Source organism: Neltuma alba, unplaced genomic scaffold (genome assembly GCF_004799145.2).
Source record: "Neltuma alba isolate B1F8T4 unplaced genomic scaffold, ASM479914v2 tig00010901_pilon, whole genome shotgun sequence".
Lineage (NCBI taxonomy): Eukaryota > Viridiplantae > Streptophyta > Magnoliopsida > Fabales > Fabaceae > Neltuma > Neltuma alba.
Window position 1 is genome coordinate 199,476 of NW_021635684.1, and position 20,759 is coordinate 220,234.

Consider the following 20,759-nt stretch of genomic DNA (forward strand, 5'->3'; position numbering starts at 1 on the left):
CACTCTTTTAATTTTTTGTCCGTGTTTAACGTATCACTTGGCCTTCCGCAGTAAGAATTGTTATTTTAATAGTTATAAAATTTAAAAGAATAACAAAACAAAACAAAATTGAATATTAAACTATTTAATTTCATGTAAAATTTCACTTTGGTTTTAGAGTATTATCTTCATTTGTAATATTTAATCTTCCAGTTAAATTTTTTCCATTAAGTGTTAATTCGAGTTGTGGCATTTCGAAAAACACAATCCTGTACGGGTTGTGAGAGAGCTTCATGACTAAAACTCAGTATTTCTCCGGTCATAGATATAAGATTTATTTTATAATATAAATTACTGTTAAAGTTTAAGTCGTTTTTCCTTTGGCTACTCTTCTCCTTCATTTCTGCAATTTCTCTCCTCTTCTCCGCCTGAAGAGTCTCTTCTACCTGATATCATTTCTTTCATTCTCTTCGTAAGTCGTAATGCTTAAATTTTTCAGTGATACTGTATCAGCACAGCATTTTCAGTCTCATTTGCCTCTTATTCTGTTCTATTAGTTCTGAGTACTGGCAAGTTCATGACAAATAACATAACGGATGGGTCACCAAAAATTTCAACTTCAGTATTGAAGCGATCTGAACCGGTTTCAAAGAGAACAACAATAAATTCAGCACAGGAATATATTATATATCACAAGAATTTGAACGTCATGGCTAGTATTTAGCCTGTATTAATAATCTGATTGATCTTCTGAAGAAGAACAAAAATTAAAGAGGCTCTTACACAGGAAGCTTTCTGGTATAGCACGGCGAATCAGAATCAGTTACATGACGGTCATCATTATTCCAAAGGGAAGCGATTTCCAGGTCTAATCAATCCAATGGCATCTTCATCATCATCATCATCGTCACAATCTTCTGATTCTGACGAGCTTCTTCTAGCAGCATAGGACTTGAGAAATGGCATCATGATGATGACCATAATGCAAAGAAGACAAGCAGAAACCCTAGAAGCATGATCTCGCCATGAAAGGCAAAGTACTTGTCCTAAGAGAGTTCAAGATAATCCAAGTAAGGAGGCATGGAAGGTTCTGATGATGTTGCTTTTGCAGAAGCTTGTATTAATGGAGGAGACGCCATTAATTATTAATCTTTCTGCAGATTCTTTTATATGTGTTATAAGATATGGGAGAGACAAACAGTGTTGTGTGAAGTCTTTTATGTCGCTCTCCTTTGAATGTGCTATTTCATTTCACCTATTTCGTCTTACTGTATAATAGAGATTGTTTTTTTTTTTTCCCCGGTTCCTTGCTGGTTTGTTATGTATGGCACTAAATTAACTCTTGCCTTCTTTTGGATTTTTTCTTGGACTGTCACGTTGTGCAAAATAGTGTGCGGCATATACATGTGAACGACCATTAAGCATGAAGTTTGCTAAAGTTAGTTTTTTTTTCCCAAAAAATATTAATGTTATCTTCAATAAAAGACATTAATGAGATGATGAGATTGGTTATTTAGCTAGGAAGTTTTATAATTGAAAAAATATTGATACTCCCCTGGTACTATTTATAAAGCATTTTCAGTATATTTCACATAAACCATTAACTACTCTCTCTATTAAAATATAAAGATTTTTAACTTTACCCCTATTTAAAATATATACAACTTTCAAAAAATAATTTTCTACAATATAATAAAAAAAAAATAGCACATTCATGTTAAAAATTTAATGAAGTAACTTATAAATAAGATAAAAAATATTTATTTTTATCCTATAAATAAAACCAAAGAGAGTACTTTCGTATGGCCATGACAACTTGTGGCAACAAAGTAAGTATGAAGATGAAAAATAAATTATATTAATATTTTGAAATTTTATTAAAACATCATATAGAGATCTATTCTGCCTTCAAAACAAATATAAAGTTCTCTTTTTTAGCAAAAAAAATCACATTATATCTCTATTTTATTTCTGAAACCTGCATGAATTTCTTCGAAAAAAAATCCAGTGTACTTTGCTTTAAAAACTATACATATTATTAATATTTTCGCAAATTCATCTATCTATTAAAAAAATTATTCTTTTGGCCCTCATAATTTTGACTTATTTGTAATTCAGTCATTATACTTAGTTCTTGAATTTTAACTCACTGCAACTTGGTACCTATAGTTTTAACAATTTTGTAGTTAGTCCTTGTGATTTAGAAAAATAAAATCATATGTCTAATAAAGATAGGGACCAAGTTGCATAGAGTTAAAGATTAGGACTAGATTACAATCGAGTCAAAACTATAAGGATTGAGTTATTTTGAGTCAAAATATAAGAATTGAGTTACAAATAAGTTAAAATTACAGGGACTAAAACATTAATTTTTCCAAACAAAAACAAAGACGGGACATCTTGGGCCAGTGATAATGTGGGTGCTTTCTTTGACATGGACTTTTCTAGTGTGCAAAATGAATTTCTTTGTTTTTTTTTTTGCCAATTTCTTTGTTTTTTTTTTTGCCAAATAAAATGAATTTCTTTGAATAATATTTTTCTTGTACTTACCCTATCATTTTAAATAAGAGTAACTTTTATTTAATGGGTTATATCTAAACAATTAACTTCTTGTTTTATAAAATAATTGGATTACTGCTTCCTTTGATTCACACACTAGAAAATCACACTTCGTTATTATTATGGAAACTCATTTTCCACAATGAAATCATCTGTCAAAATCAAAAACTGATGGATCTGATATTTTGCGCATTTGATATTAATTTTTTTCTATGTTAAAAGACAACATTATGCCAGAAAATATTAGATGGCTCTAACTCCTTGACATAGACGCTTCATGTCCGAATTTGATTCCCTATCTTTAATAATACTGTTTTTTATTTGCAAATTTTATGCTAAAAACTGATAAGTAAATTTTAGAATGCATATTATAATTCTATATTAAAGCTCTTCACCCGGAATATATTTTACTTAAAAGAATTTTTATTGTCACAAATTTTGCATAGTTAATATATAAGTGGTTTAGTTAATTTTTTAGACTGGTTAAATAATAATATTAATTCAGAAGTGTTGGATTTATAGGCTGACCATCGATGATTTAATATTTGAAGAAGGGCCTAATAATACTTAATTGATTATCCCCACTCCATTCTCTTCCTCTCTCATCCTTTGAACATTTATACAATTTTGTAATTTACAAGTCTGTCAGTAATTAAGTTATAACCAAACGTTTTGATTTGTTCAGGTTCTGCAGCGGAAAAAAAGGTTGGGTTATTTAGTATCTTTAAGGAAAAATCTAATGAGCCAAGAGGCATCTCATTCCGTTGTCGTCCAGCGGTTAGGATATCTGGCTTTCACCCAGGAGACCCGGGTTCGATTCCCGGCAACGGAATTCTACACCTTTTATGTTTTAAAAAAAAATTAACTTTGTTTTAATCTATGCACAAGTTTATCCAACGAAGCACAAACTTTTAAATATCGGATTTTTTTGTTGGAAAAAAAGGATGTTTTTATGTTTACTTGTCATTCAAATTAAATAACTTTTATTTTAAAGTATTAAACGTTACATTTTTATCATTGAAACGGGATACTTTTTAATTTTTATATTTCTACATTATTTTCAAGTCAAATACTTCTTTTTATAATCTAAACTTGCTTCTTTTTATTATCCGACCCTTTTCTCCGTTTAAATCCATGCAGAAATTTATTCTAACAAAATTATTTCATATAGCGGATTTTTCTTATTCTATTTATGTTCTTCAAATTAGATAATTTATAAAATTAAATAATCATAGTGGCAATTGTTCATAAAATATGATAATTACTTCTCGGTCAGTCAATCTCTGTTCAATTAGGATCGAACTTAATTTTATAATGCTAATCTTGATTAAACCATAAAGCTACAATTAAAGTCATAACAAATTCCTAAATCTATCTCTGGCTATACTTCAATTATTTGTGTTTGCTTCTCTGTATCTAATTGCCTTTCTAGTTCAAGAACATATTAGGCTTTCTTCAATTTATGCTTCTGTGAATAAACTTGATTATCCATCTTTCTATAGCAACAAGGAAGGGAAATGAGCATCAAAATTCAAAACTAAATAATTAGCCATTACTCATTGTGTTTATAAAAAATATGAAGCAAATAAAAAGAAAGTGGAGTCTCTTTTTATTATTACCTCACGTACTTAATATAAGAATTACTACCTTCAATCCTTAATATAAAAACTCGTTTGTTTTATTTTAATCCTAAATATAAGACTATAATCTATTTTATTTTTTGTATTTATTCATTTTTTTTAAATAGTCTTTGTAATGATGATAGTTCTGACCAATACACTTGATTAGTAAGAATACTTTAAAAAAGACAACATCTATTTATTACAAATAACTAACTTAACTAATTTTCTTAATCTACTCAAATTAGTTAATTAGCTCTTATATTAAGAACCAGACGTAGTATAATTGACTAATTTGAGCAGATTAAGAAAATTAGTTAAGTTAGTTATTTGTAATAAACAGGTGATATCTTTCCTAAAATACCTTTATTAATTATGTGTATTAGCTAGTACTATCATTTAATGGAACCTTTAACATGCATGTGTAATTAATACAATGATTATTTTTTAAAAAAAATAGATAAATATGATAGACAAAATAAATTAGGGTCTTATATTTAAGACTAAATTAAAAGTCAAATTAACTTTTATATCAAGAACAAGAGTTAGTATCGGATAGAGAAATTTCTATTTATGATTCTGAGCCCGTAAGGTCATACACTTAGAGCTATAAAATGAGAAGCCTTTTTTTTTTCCCGCTTTTTTATGTACACAAAGTCACGTGCACATGCACTTATCCAATTAAGGTAAAACTATAGCTTTTATACCATTAAATTCAATGCATATGAATAAATATTCACTTATCACATAACATGGCGCAATGTATTATAGGTCTTTTGTTCATTAGTGTAAAAACACATTTTTATGGAGATTAAAAAAAAAATTCTATGCTCGTTTTACAACTAATGTAGATATAATTAGTGCATAAAATTTTCAAAATTCTACCTTCTTTAATTATGTATATTGGAATCAAAAGAATATTTTTAAAAAAGTATTATAAATTTGAAAAACAAAGTATATTAAAATCTTATAATTAGGACCAAATTCAGGACACATTTAGACTACTGTTTGAAGCTACAAAAGTGCCTTGGAATTTGTGAACCTAAGATTTGGAGCTTATTTAGATATTGTGAGTTGTTTGGGTGGGCTTTTCACACAACTTGGTCACGTCTCGACATTGATAAAAGGCATGTTTGGAATGCCTTTAGGAGGAAAAAACATGCACCAGGAAGAGTGAAACTTCAGTTAGCGACTCATTGGGTGGGATATTGTTTGGACTAATTTTTAAGCAAATGGGCTTTTGAGAAAAAATTAGGCTAAAGCAAAAGTCAAAATTCGTAGCTTTTAGAGAAAAAAAAAACCAACGTGAAGCGAGAAAAAGCATGACCATGATAGGAGAGACGAGTGTCTTAAAGTGGGTCCTATTTTATTTTAACAAGAATGAAAAAATTACTCCAAAAATACTCAATATTTATATACTTCTATGGTCTTATTTATGAGGCAGAAAGGGAACATTTTTTTAATCCTATTTATAAATCACTTTATTAAATTTTTGACATGAACGTACAATTTTGTCCTTTATTTATTACAGTATAGATAGTTTTTTTTTAAAAGGATACTAAATAGGATAAATTTGAAAAGTTGTTATATTTTAGTGGAGAGTTAATGCAGTTTAAGATTTTTCTTAATATTTGTAAAACAAGCTGAAAGTGCCTTATAAATAGGACTAAAAAATATGTTTATAAAAGTATCCAAAGAAAGAAAATAATAAATTATAAATTTAGAGAAAATTGGGAAAAAAAAATTCTTCATGAAAAATGTAATTGGTGATAAAGACTTAAATTTTTATACACACATAGTAGTAGCACTTTGCAAATTAATTTTGTATACAAACCCTTTAATTTAAATCTTTTTTACCAATTTAAAATCCTTGTTACAATTTTCTCACTAACAAATATTTTTATTTTATAATTATAATCTTAATTATTTTTTAACAATTAGCACATTAAAATAATATAATATAAAACACTATTATTCAATAAAATTCATATCCATTTTAATTATTTTACATATAAATTTGCTTTTCTATTAATCATCCAAACAAATTTTAACTTTTTTAACTAACTTTTTTTTTATAAGCATCAATCTAAACATAAATTACGTGACAGTTATTGACTTTTACTTTAACTTAGTTTGTAAAAGTCAATTGGTATAAAAGTTAATTTTGTTGCCACTAATACAAAGGAACTTTTGGCTTCAAAAACGTGGAGAGAGAAAGTAAAGAGAAAAAAATGGTAATTATGGGATGAGAGATAAGTTTTTAAAATGGGTTCTACTTACTTTAATAAAAATTAAAAAAAATACTCAAAAAAAAACTCAATAATTATATACTCCCATTGTTCTATTTATAAAGTAGAGAGAAAATTTTTTTAAATTTTATTTATAAATAACTTCATTAAATTTTTGACATGAATGTACAGTTTTATTTTTTATTTATTATAGTGTAGGTAGTTTTTTTCCAAAAAGTGTGTGGATATATTAAATAGGAGTAAAAATAAAAAATTATTATATATTAAAAGTGTATATGTATTTTTGTATTCAGAAAGAGAATGACCCAGAGAAATGAAACTATTGGGTCTAGTTTCCTCTTTAGCTCGTGTTCATGTTTCTTTTTGTACCCTTTTATTCGCACAAATATATCATCCTTTGGTTGGGGAAAATTTGACCTGCATTTTTACTCCTAACAAATGATTCTGTCTTGTTGCTTTCAATTGACCATGTCAAACCTCCTCATGTAGCTGTCAAAATTTTGATTTTAGGCTAAAATATACATTTAGTCCTTTAAAGGCTCGTTTGGCATCACGTTTGGGCTTCCAAACGTGCCCAAACATGCATCTCCACTGGGTTTTTTTCAGACCGCATGTTTCATCTTGTTTGAATCCATGTCTGCACAATCTGGCTTCTTCAGCTCAAATGGACTTCTGGCAGAAGCTCAAATGCGAGGCTTTTTTTGGAGCAACGATGGGTGTTGAGAAACCGTTACATATATTTATTAGGATGTTAAAATTTTTACCAACCTGACTTGCATGTTTTTTTCTCTCAGCTCACTTTTAATACTTCATTTAATAATTTAATTTTTAATACTTCATTTAAAATGGTCATATTATATATATAATTTCGTTCTAATAATAAATTAAATTTCTTTATTTTTAATAAGTTTATCTTCCTTACTTCTTAAAAAATAGTTAAATTATATATATCTAATATTAGATATATACTATTTAATAAAATTCATATCTTTTTAAGTTATTTTACATGCAAACTTACTTTTACATTTATCATCCAAACAAGTTTCAACTTCTCAAACTGACTTTTTTGAAAACCCAATCCAAATATAAATCACATTACCCTATCTGACTTTTACTCAATCTGACTTCTGTAGAAGTCAGATTGAAAAAAAAATCACTTCTGCCACCGTTATCCCAAACACACCCTAAATTTGTACAAGGGTTTCAATTTGGTGCTTTAACTTTAAAAAGCATACATTTAATCCTTTAATCCTGAAATCATTATGCTTCAATGATGATTTTTTGTACCAATTATGAATGTTTTGAAATTAAATTTAATATGTTAGCATTTAAAAATATTTTATCAACATTTAAGATCTTAATGTCATCATTTTTAACAAAAAATTAGAATTAAAGGATTAAAAGTATATTAAGAGATTAAATTGAAACCTTATACAAAATTAAAAGACCAACTATATATTCTAGATTTGATTTTACTATTTCAATATTACAAAATATTTACTTTTCGATTTGGATGAGAAGAAAAATAGCAGGGAAAGAGTACTAAGAGGAAAGCTTCCAAAAACAGTAAACTTTTTTTGGGAGGGGATATTTGGCAAACTTGAAAAAAAGTATTTTTAGAATCCAAATTAAGGTTTGACCCAAAAAAAAAAATCTAAACACCTCACAATTTTTTAAAACCATGATTTTTCATAAATCCATGGTTTGCGCCGTCAAAATCATGTTTCATTGTAAGTGAAAAAATTTCGCTTTTTGAACGTTTAAATCTGGTCGTTGCCTTTATGGTGTCAGAAGTGAGCCAACAGTAGTACCCAAAGCTTCGCGCCTTCACCTTTCTCCTTTCTCATTCAACACTTAATTATCCAAGGTAAAATAATATTTTTCTGTTCGTAAAAAAATATTTATTTTTCTAAGAACATATTTAATATTATATTTTATAAATATATATACACATATTAACAATTATTTAATTATATTTTTTATATTTTATATATTATGTTGGCAAAAAAAATTATTAACAAATCTATTACTGACCCTTCATATAAGATTTAATTAAGGAGTTATATATTGGTCCTAAATGTAAAACCTATTTTATATGATTATTATTTTTTTTTTCAAACTAACCCTATTAATGCTCCCTCGACAATAATTAAGTAGAAAACAAGAAAGAGAATTAAAAAAATGTTTAGGATATTTTAGCAAAATAATATATCACATTAACTAATTTAACTTACTTCTTTTTTGGTAATTTGCATCCAAAAAAAGTAATTTTAAATAATTATCCAAACGCTTTCACTTTATCAAAATTATTTTTTTTCACAAAATCTATTTTCAAAATCACTTCTGTTTTTTTTTCAAAAGCTATTCTCCAAACCATAGTTTGGATTTATCCAAACACCCCCTTAGTTTGTATGAAATAAGTTGAAAGTGTCTTATAAATCAGATCAGAAGAGTATGTTTATAAAAGTATGCAAAGAAAGAAAAAAATTAAATAATAAATTGAGAAAAAATTGGAAAAAATTCTTTGTTAAAAATATAACTGGTGAGAAAGACTTAATAAGGTTTTATACAAACCCTTTAATTTAAATCTGTTTTACCAATTTAGAATCCTTATTACAATTTTCTCACTAACAAATATTTTTATTTTATAATTATAATTTAAATTATTTTTTTAACAATTATCACATTAAAATCATATAACATAAAATACTATTATTCAATAAAATTTTGTATCCTTTTCAGTCATTTTATATCTAAACCTACTTTTTTTAATCACCCAAACAAGTTTTAGTTTTTCCAACTGACTTTTTATAAACACCAATCCGAACATAAATCACATCACATTAACTGATTTTTACCATAACTTAAAGTTTGTAAAAGTAAGTTGGAATAAAAGTTAGTTTTGCCACCGCTAATCTAAACACACCTAATTTGAGTAAACTAAGAAAAGTAGTTAAATTAGTTATTTATAACAAATAGGTGTTACTTTCCTAAAATACTCTTGCTAATCATGTGTCAGTTGATGAAACATTTAATATCTGTAACTACTACAAATACTATACCTTGAAAAAAATGAATAAATATGATGATAAAGTGAATTCATGTGTTATATTTAAGACCAAATTAAAAGTCAAATTAACTCTTATATTACAGATCAGAGGTAGTATATGCTGTATTGAATTAATTTTTTAAGCTTTTATAATATCTCTAAATTAATTAACTAGATCTTATATTAAGGATAAGAGGAGATAATATCATTTAATTTATATATTTAATGTCATTTTAAAAAAAATCTCTCCCTTTGTCATTGTATTTTTCCTTCTTCTTTTTCATTTTCCCCTCCTCTTTCCCTTTTTTCTTCTTTCTCCTTGATTTTTCATTGTCCTTTAATTTCTCTCTTCATGGTGGAGAAGTCAAAAGCACCTCAAAAATTACTTTTGCGTTGAGCCAAATTTTCACTTTCCAATGTTTCCTTCCAACGCTGATGCAAACAATACTCACTCTCTACATTTTCTTCCAACTCACGTTTCACACTTCCCAATACACTTTTCTTGCCCCTTACGCTTTGCCAAACACACGCTTAATCTCTAACTAGTTTTTATATTAAGAATTGAATGTAGTATTATAATTAGATCTGACCACTTGCTTCCTTCTTTCCTTCTTTCTCCTTTAGATTCAACCTCTTTCCTTCACTCTTTTTCTTTTTCTTTTAGTCACAGATTTTAAAAAAAAGCACAAGAAACTATTTTCTGGCTAAAAAATATTAACGTAGACAGTTACTCAATAATTAAGTCATAGTCAGACTGTATGATCCATTTAAATTCTAAATAAAACATTTATCAAACTCTTCCACGATTTGATATAGTACTCAAGTGTGGATTTTATTTATTATAATTTTTCACAAATTATTGAAGCAGGTCACAGACAATAATATATAGCACTAGGGTTAATTAATCGTGGGGAAAATTAATTTGACAAGTTAATTAATCGTTGGAAAAATTATTCTGATCGTCTTTGTAGTTTCATCAAGTTTTGAATCAAGTCCCTATTGTTTTTTTTATTATTAGGTTAGTCCTTCTGTCCAAAAAATTTGAAGATGCCGTTAAAGTTGACCAGGATATGTGCTGAAGCTCATATACTCTCTCTGCGGTTTCATCGTTTTCACCCTCATGATCTTCACAAGCCTCACTACTCTATGTTTTAGATTCGTCATTTCCTTGTCACAGCTGTTATAATACTCTCCTCCTCCATTCTTGCTAAGACAAGCTCCCATGTCTCGTCTGCAACTTCGATGAGAGAGATAATGATGAATCATTTCAAATAATCTCACTGTATCTCCAAATTTCCATTCAACAAATTATCTTCACCAAATAACCTCACAGCAAATATCGAAATTTGTAAAGACACAGAATGGATTATCCCAATATCAGAATTATTGATCGAAAAGCTAGCTTCTCCTCTTTCGGTCTTCTTCTTTCTCTAACCCATTGTTCTTGATTCAAAAAATACCATTAGACACAGTAAGTCCAAACTCATAACCCTTTTCAAATTCTTCTCTCAGAATGAATGTAAAGATCCGGTTTTTTTTCAATGTTTATATGTTACTGCCTTTTTATGAAATTATTTTAGAGTGTGATTGATGGAAGACAAAATCTTGTTTTTGCTTTAACTAAAATCCTTGATGGAGAAAAAGACTTTAATAGCAGTACTCCAACAAGGCTTATGCGGAACAAGATGCTAATGGTGATACCACCATGTTTGACCTCTTTTCGAATAGGTTCTAGCTTGGAGAAGGCACGAGGTCTCTGGTTAATGGTGGAGAGATAAGGATATTTGCTATGAAGGAGACTAGTGGAGTAGGGGAGAGAGAGGTTGAGTAGTGAGGTGATGCATTAAGGAAGAAAGTGAACTTATGATTTATTTAGCGCCACAAGATCAACCCAAACTAACGGACATCTTCAAATGTTTTGGACGAAGGACTAACTTTATTAACATAGCAAACAATAAGGATTAATAAAAAGGAAAAAAACGATAAAATTATAAGCATTGTCATATTTATTTTTTCTTAATTGCTGAAGGAAGTTTAGAATGAAATCCCAATCAGCAATGAGCTTGAAAACGTATTTTGTCCACTCATTCTTCAGGAATCCGAAAACGCATTTCTGATAAAAATATCAAGTTAATTATATTTTATATTACCTTATATTTGAGGTCCGTACATCAAGATCCGTTGTCGTCCAGCGGTTAGGATGTCTGGCTTTCACCCAGGAGACCCGGGTTCGATTCCCGGCAACGGAAAGATTTTCTGACCTCGGATCCAAATTCTTCAAATACACAACTTTATTTAACGAAGGCACAAACCTCATTGTTTTTTGGCCAGAAACGCAAGTACAAACTCAAAAGCTGGTCAAACAACTTTTCATGCAGGATAATTTTTATGTTAACTTGTATGTTTTTCAAATTTAATAATTTTTAATTTTTATATTATTCTTTTAAGTCAAATATTTCTTTTTATAATCTAAACTTACTTTTGTTTTATGATTTAATCTTTTTTCCTTTTAAATATATCACAAATCTAACAAAATTATTTTATGCAGCATATATATTTTAATATTCCCTGTATAAGTTCTTCAAATTGATTCGCTTTTAATCTCTTTAAAGTAAATATTTAGGTTCAGTTCCTTATATTTATTATATGAAGATTTTATTTTGAGTGGGTTTATCAATTAAATAATAATATTTTAAAAATAAAACATATGATCATACGTGATTAAAAATTTGATGTAAATATCTTTTTACTCAGGATTTATTAAAAAAGCCACGGCAGCCCCAAAAATAATCGCAGGCATTCTTTTATATTCATTCATATGTTTACATTAAGCGTGGACAATGTTTTTGGTCCAGGTAGTACAAAAAGGAATTAATTATCATATTGAATTTAATCCCAATTGAAGAGAGGCTAATTGACCGAGACATAATTATAATATTTTAAGAACAATTTCCATTACAATTAGTTAAAATTAAGAAAAATATTTATATTAAGTGTTTTTACTCATTACGTCAATTTACTAATCATGACTATCTACATTTAAAAAAAAAACAACTAAAAAAGAAAAAACCAAACATGCATTCATTTTAAGTTCTTTATCATCAAAGGTTAAATTTTCTTTTTTTCTTTTTTTTTTTGTTTTTATTGAACCCAGAATCTCCATCACTGGTGGCAGCAACCTTTTATATCGTAGCCTTGCGAAGGGGTTTTAGTGTTGGTTCCCGTCAAAAATCAAAACCTTCACTCGGGGTTTAAGGTTACAAATTTTTTTTAAAAAAGAAATATGTGCAGGCCTCTTATGGAAAGCGGATGGTGGGATGGGCTAGGCTCTAGCAGTGAAGAATTTCTTAAAACCCAATAAGAACTTTGTTAAGGACAAAAGCCCAAAGCGTCTTTAAGTCATATTCAAAGGGATAATAATTAAGCCCACAAATAATAATAAAGGTTGGGTCTAACAAAAGAGACTAGTCCCTCACAACTTGATAAACCAAGTTTTGAATCCTTAATAGGAGAAATGCCTATATTTAGTATCCGACAATGCCTCGAATAAGATTTTCTCCAATAGGAGGATACATATGCTTTAGCAAAAAAATAATTAAACCCACAAATAGATAAACCACATGCCCCACCGAAAATGTCTAGAACGTGATTGCCTCCAATAAAGAATATACATGTTTTGAAAAAAAAAGAATTTAGGATGATGCAGCTAAAAGGGTTTATTTTATTTAGTTTTTTTGTACCAAGATCCTAAAAAGATTTGTAATGCTGGCTCCACCCTAAATGTATAAAACAAACTCATGCATCTAAAAACAGTATTCGAAGCAATCCAATTTACACATGAAGAGTTTTTGTCAATGCACTAGCTGCTAGCTAGAGCCCAATCTAAATATTTGATGGCATAAATAATGTTATCTCTTAATAGGAAAATATATTCAAAGCCATAAAAGATGAGATCAGTATTTGTCTTTTTTTTTAATAAAATGATCAATAATATAAAATTAAAATGACTTATACAACTAAAGCTGCAAGAGTTTCAGGACAATTGGAAATAAATAAAACACCAATTTTGTAAAAGGAATGGGTACAAAATGATCTAAGTAATACACTGACATCTTTTTTTCAAGATGCCACTAAAGTCACAATGGACAAGAAAACTATTATCCTTGATTCTTAATATAAAACCCGATTGGATAATTTGAAAAGATTAAAAAAAATTAAGAAATTATTTAATTATAGATTATTTTATATCATCTTTCTAAAATACTTACGTGTATCATTAGGTCATATATCAATTTATAAGTCAGAAAAATCAGTTTAAAGAAAAACGATAAATATAAATAGTTTAAATTATTTTTTAGCTTTCTTAATCCCAAAATTTGTCAATCAAGTTTTATATTAAGGATTAGAAGTAGTATTTAGTTGATTTTTCTTGCATGTGATAATATGGATGTGATTCAATAGTGCAAAGAATGTTTCAACGGCTTGAGTAATCCAAAGAAGCACTAATCTCAAACAATAAATGCAGAATAGAATAGGTTAAAAGAAAGAAAAAATGTCCCAAAAATACCTTTTAAAATTTCAAAGGACAAATAGGTCATGTAAACAAGTGAAAGGACCAAATGGGCATGAGATAGGAATTTGAGATTTGCAAAGTTTGGGAAAAAGACAGAACTACCACTGAAGTAAAATAAAAAAGCATCAACAGGTTTTGCAAAGCAATTGACAACTTTCAAATTGAATTTGATTATTTTCATAATGGGTTTTGCAACCTATTATTAGCCATTTACAGATTAGGCAAAATTCAACGGATTGAGTTGAGCAAAATTACTGAACATGTAATATGATTGATCATTTGCGAAATGAAAGTAGTCATTTTCATAATGTATTTTGCAACATGTTATTACTCATTTCCATTCCATACAATTTTACTAAACATGTAACGTGATTGATAACTTACAAAATGAATTTGACTATTTCCATAATGCGCTTTGCAACCTTTTATTAGCAATTTCTAGACAATTTTACTAAACTTGTAATGTGATTGACAACTTATGAAATGAAATTGACTATCTCTATAATACATTTTGCAACTTATTGTTAGCCAGTTTCAGAATATTTTACTAAATATATATCATGATTGACAAATTGTCAAATGCATTTGACAATTTTTATAACATGTTTTACAATATGTTATCAGTCATTTCAAGACTTTGTGCAATTTTGGGGGTGCTAAGTTAGACAAATTGACTAGACATGTGACATGATTGACAACCTAAAAAATGCATCTGACCATTTTTATACTATTGACTTGGTCTATCTTCACCAAGTATAACCTCTTAGGGAAATTAAACAAGGGGGTAAATGTTTTGAAAAATTAGTAGATAGTTGACAAATACACTTAAAGTACATTATAGTAAACATATTAACACTAACTTTTATAATTTATTACACTTGCAACAAAATTGACTACTAAAGTAATGATATTTACCAAAAACTAGTAGCCTTGTGACAACAATTGCACTACATATATTCAAATGATAAACTAATATTAAGATTAAACCAACACCAAATGTATTCTTATCATTGAAGCCACAAAACATATTCCATTCACTATACATCATCTATAAAAAGGATAATTTGTTTACGAACTCTTTACCAACAAACCCATCATCACCTAGTGATTTTAGATGATATGAGTAGTCAGAAGTAGCAAGGAAACAATAAGAATCACTTCTTTTTTTGAATGGAAAGGATAATTTATTCAACCAAGTATTTACAAGAGAGTCATCGAAATAAGAATCACTTCTTTTGATATACATGTAATTGAAAATCGAAGACTTTGATATAAAAAATAGAAGACTTTGGATGGTTAAAAAAATGAAGAAGAAGACTTTGATTGGAAAGATGTGCTTGTCTATGCGATTTCGATGGAAAAATCATTTCAAGTAATTCAAAGACCTTGCAAGCAGCAAGTCTTAAAATAGAATGCCCATAACAGCAACTATTTCGCTACTACCATGGCCGAGGAAGAAGAAGGTTTAGTCATGTCTTCCCTCCCTCCCTCTTTCTCTAAAAAAGATTACCCACAGTTGTTAGTCTAGTTCCCATGGCTTCCTTCAAGTGAACTAGAAATAAAAACACAAAAAAGTTTAGCTCTTTCTAATTTAGCTCAAGAGAAGGAAAAAAAAAAAAGCAACAATGGCTGCCCCTTGAAAAAGAAGAGAATATATATGAAGGGAGAGAAGAGCTCTTTCTCTCTCTGATTCTGCAACATTAAGAGAGAAAGATGACAAAAAGGATGAGAGAAAGGGCATAGAGGTAATTTGCCCAAATTTGTAAATTCCAATTTAATATCTGTAGACTTATTTGTCCTTTGTGAAATTAGAATGACTAATTTGGAATTTTTGAATTCACATAGTATTTATATGGGATTTTCCCTAAAAGAAAACAATTTGTGATTTTGATATATCATTCCAACTGACAAAAGTAAGTATTCTCAAAAAGTGTTTTCATAATATGTCACAAAAAAAGTATTTTCATAATAATGACAAAATGTGATTTTAAACATAATTAAATGTATTATTTGTTACTACAAATTCTATCTCAAGCTAGTTCTATTTGTTGCTACTCGACGTTTGCATCAAAATGACACTACTAGAAAAAAAAATCTTTTATGTCAGTTAGAATAGGCATTTAACATCATAAAAATGAGCGGTGTAGAAATGGACAGTATTAAAAGTCCACACTTTTTACACTGATTTGCCAATCGGTATAGAAAACTATGATGTTAATAGTGGTTATTGTACCAACCGGTGTAAATATGAAAATTTAAATAAAAAAAGTCCACTTCTTAGACCGTAGACTTTTTTTTTTCATTTGTTTATACTAGCTAGTTCTTCTGATGACTAAATTTATTTTGCCACAAACAAAAGAAATTGTGAAAACATAAAGGAGTCTAGCAATTAAGAACTATCTAATATTAGGGTTTAGAAAAATAGCTCACAAGAGAGAAAGAAAACGAGGGAAGATGAATTACCAGTGGTCAACAGGGAGAAAGAAAATGAAAGACAGTTTCTTTTGCATGGATGAACTAGATCTCTGATAAGTATTTGGTCATTCAAGGTACTATAACTCGAAGTTGATCATACTTGAATGACAAATACTTACTAGAGTTTCTCATCCTCTTTAATGGACCAAATACATCAATAATGCCTCAAGCCTCAGATAGCTTTTTGCAACCTTTAATGGATAGGTTCAAAGTGATCTTGAACAGAAAGAGACTTGTATTACGGTTTAGGCAAATAACTTAGTTGAGAAATAAAACAAGGACAATGATACTTATGATGAGACTAAAACAGCGAAAGTAACGAACGGTGATGATAACGGCAAGTGACGGAAGATGACTTGAGCACTCCGCACCATCTCCACACAACTCCAAAGGTAAGAGTGCGCCTCTTTGTATTCTGAGACTGTGAAATTGAGACTATAAAATTGAGGGCAAGAGGGCCTTATTTATAGTTAGGACAAAATTTTAACACCGGTTGACATAGAAACTGGTGTTGAAAACTCATTTTACATCGAATACAAGATAACCAATTTAAATTTTACTTCTCTTTCTTTAAACCAATCGGCAAAAAAAAAAGACAACATTTTTACCAGTTTTAGGTTTTGTTGTTAAAGATTGGAGAGCAAAATATGCATTAAAATAAAGGAATATTACAAGGTCATCACAAAATATCATTATATATTTGTATTTAGTGGGGGGTATAGAGGTTGCCTTTACAAAATATTTGGAAAAAAAAGATTACATTTTTACAATAATGAAAAATATAATATTCAAAGGAGGAGGAGAAGGGTTCTTCATTGAATGACAAGGAGGAGGTAGCAGAGGGGTTGTCCATGTCATCGTATTTGATGTGCCTATCATCAAGTGGTAAGTTGACCTTGTTGTTAAGGCCGTCGAAATGAGCTAGGACATAGGGAAGGAGGGTAGGGAGGGGGAGGAGGGAAAGATGGAGGATGAGGTGGGACGGTTTTCTGCTATTTTGACATTGTAAGGCTACCAACAATATTAGATGAAGAAGATGGAGAACGAGAAAGATAGTTGGCTTCTAAGCTTAAATAGATCGTCACAAGGCATGGCTAATAGTTTAGATTACTTTGGAAAAACAAAAAGGCAAGAGATAGGCTGATGTAAAGATTAAAAATATCAGTTGTCTATAATTACCGATGTCATTAAATTAACATTACACCAGTTGGATTAACATTTGATGTAAAAAGTAATAATGACACTGGGCATTATTATAAGGGGTTTAAATATTGCATTGTTTTTTACAATAATGTCACTACCTCATTTATTACACTGTTGGCACAATAACCGAGGTAGATTAGGTGACATAAAAGAATATTTTTCTAGTAGTGTGGACGTGAGGTTTAGAGGGATTTTTGTGCTTCAGACACTAACAATAATTCATTTTAATTAAATATTCTCTCCTTAGTTGTGTTGTTTTGTTTTTTTTATTTTGCATCTTATTTGAAGATTGTACTCTTGAGACTTTAAGGGACAACAATATTATTATTAGGTCAAGAAACTGTGTTTCTAAACAATGTCTAGAGTACTCGTGAAGCAACTTTGGGATACTTCATACCACCTACCCATCACAAACTAATAAAACAAAGTGGGAAATATTGTTAATAGGACAATTGTGCCTAAGCAATGGACGAACATGGGATTTATATATAATAGGGAGACATTTATCCTATTGCTCCGAATTATCTTTTTGAGATTGTTCATAAATCATTTGCAACAGTTTGCTTGATTTTCCTTATATGCAGCAAAGCGCTAGCTTTAATGGAAATAAATGAAAGATTTTTTACTTTAGAGATTGGATTTTCAAAACAACGTTGCATTCAAGAGGTGATTAAAGAGTTTAAGGCTTTTACACTTCGAATTAGAGTTTGGACAAAAGTATCATGACTTGGAAGACTCATTTTGAGCTTACTATGATGATTAAATTTAGCTCATTATATGGACGAAAATTAGAATTTAGTTGACACATTTGACCTTTGAATTTTCCATGTTCATTGAATCTTTGTATTTCAAGTCATTGTGGTTTTCCTAGGTTAGCATTAACTATGTATTTTGAGTCTTTAGGTTTATATTTTGTAGGCAATCAAGTTTGAATCAAATTAAACTTTAAAATACGTCGTACCCATTATTTGTAATTAAAAATTTCACGACTTCTTGGAATATGAATGACATTTTCTACATTCTAGAACCTTCTGACTTGAGAGGTTGGAACATGAATTTTCTCTATGAGAATTACTGCATTTTAGTGTTTGATGGAGTTTAGAATAACATTGCCTCCAATAAATAAAAATACATGTGCCTATAGAAAAATTGAAACGATTTATAAACTTAAAAGAGATCCGTTTTGAATTGAAAAAGTGTTTTTCACAAATGCATCAAGGTGTTTGGAAGCTAACTTAAAAAAAATATTTTTACACAAATCAAGACTAAACTCATGTTACATATTTACTTTTGTCAAACTCTATAAAATCACTTTTAAAAATCTCACTCAAACATTTCTGTTAAGAGGTGTCAAAACGTTGGGCCGTGTAGTTTATAAATAGGAGTGACTGGGTCTATTACTTGTAGTGGTTGTATTTCATGGCTGTGTGGCCCCTTTGTTAATTATATGTGTAGTATTTAGTTTATGTTACTCTTTACATGGTACCAGAGCGGGTTCGTATAGGCTTAGAAGTAAGAAGCCCAATTCCTGAAGACACCTTAATCAGTCCACAGAATACTGGTGTCTGTGACAACGTCGTCGTGAAGTTCAGTCACTGTGCCCATTTGCTGTGTTATTTGTAGCCCTAGTTGCAATTCGTTTGAGTAGTCACTGCTGCTTCGAGTATCTGTCAGCTGTTGTTCTTGTAATTCCTACCTCAAGATCGTTGCCTTCATCGTCACTGGTATCTCCTCAGAATTTTGTTTGATAAAAGAACCGTTCTTGTGCTATTGGCTCTTGTTTTCCTTCATCTTGAACAACCACCTTGTCGATCCCAAAGTCTATTAAGTTGCTATGGGTAAAGAAGATGATACAACGGCAAACATGCACACACTTGTAGACTTCACCCATCCCCTGTATCTTCATTCGTCTGACACCCAATCCGTGACCTTGGTATCTCAAGTGCTACGGGAAGCCGACAACTATGAAGTATGGAGTGGATCAGTTAAACTTTCCCTTCTTGCCAAGAATAAAATGGAATTCATTGATAGAACGTGTACTTGAGAGAAACAGGATGCAAATCTTTGAGTTCTTTAGGATTGGTGCAATGCTATCATCCTATTTTGGCTTGTGAATTCGAAGGACAAGCAAATAGCCACCAGTATAATCTTCTTCAACAGTGCAAGATTGGTATGGTTAGACTTAAAGGATCGCTTCCACAAGGCCGACGGTATGCGCATCTTTGCCTTATACAAGAAAATCAATTCCATGACCCAAGGCACTGTAAGTGTATCTGAATACTATACCTAGCTTAAGGGTCTCTGGGATGAGTATGCTGCTATCATGCCTCTGCCTACCTGTCAATGCAATACCACCCAAGAATACACCAAGACAGTCCAATAACAACGATTATTTCAATTCTTGATAAGACTAAATGACAATTTCCATCAGGCCCAAACATAGCTCCTCCTTCAGTCACCACTTCCCACAGTTAGCTAGGCCTACTCTATGATATGTCAGGATGAGTCCCAACAATATATTTCTACCCATACCAATAACTCCTCCTTTGACAACGAAACCATGGTAGCTCATGGTAGAAGACAAGGCAGGGGTTGAGGACAAGAAAGAGGAAGATCCCTTGAAGAGTGTTCCTACTATCATCGAAGAGGCCACAAAAGGGAAAATTGTTATGAATTGGTCGGTTTTCCCACAAATCTTTGATCGAAACAGGCTCAGAATCCTACTGCTATTCATCTTACCACCACCTCGTCTTCGCCTTCTCCTCAATCAAGTCAGATGCTCCTCACTTAAGACTGATATGATCAAATATTGAAGCTTCTGTGAAAGGAGCTAGATGACATAGCCATTGGAACAACTAACTATTTGGAGGAGACTATCTCAGGTATTGTTCTCGCTGTCCCTAAGTCATTCTGTGAATCTAATTGGATTCTTGACTCTAGGGTAACATGTCATGTTGTAAATAGTTTGAGCATGTTTAATACAGTAGACAAATATTCAAGTCCTATTAGAGTAATTAAGGTCCCTAATGGTGATAGGATGTTGATCACCCGCG

At 30.0% G+C, this 20,759-nt stretch overlaps 2 non-coding genes across 2 annotated transcripts; both read left to right on the plus strand.

Moving 5' to 3' along the window:
- The first annotated feature begins 3,298 nt into the window (after nucleotides 1-3,298).
- On the plus strand, nucleotides 3,299-3,370 carry TRNAE-UUC (transfer RNA glutamic acid (anticodon UUC)). Its single transcript has one exon. It is a non-coding gene; the product is annotated as a tRNA-Glu (tRNA).
- Nucleotides 3,371-11,632: 8,262 nt separating this feature from the next.
- Nucleotides 11,633-11,704, plus strand: TRNAE-UUC (transfer RNA glutamic acid (anticodon UUC)). Its single transcript has one exon. It is a non-coding gene; the product is annotated as a tRNA-Glu (tRNA).
- The last annotated feature ends 9,055 nt before the right edge of the window (nucleotides 11,705-20,759 follow it).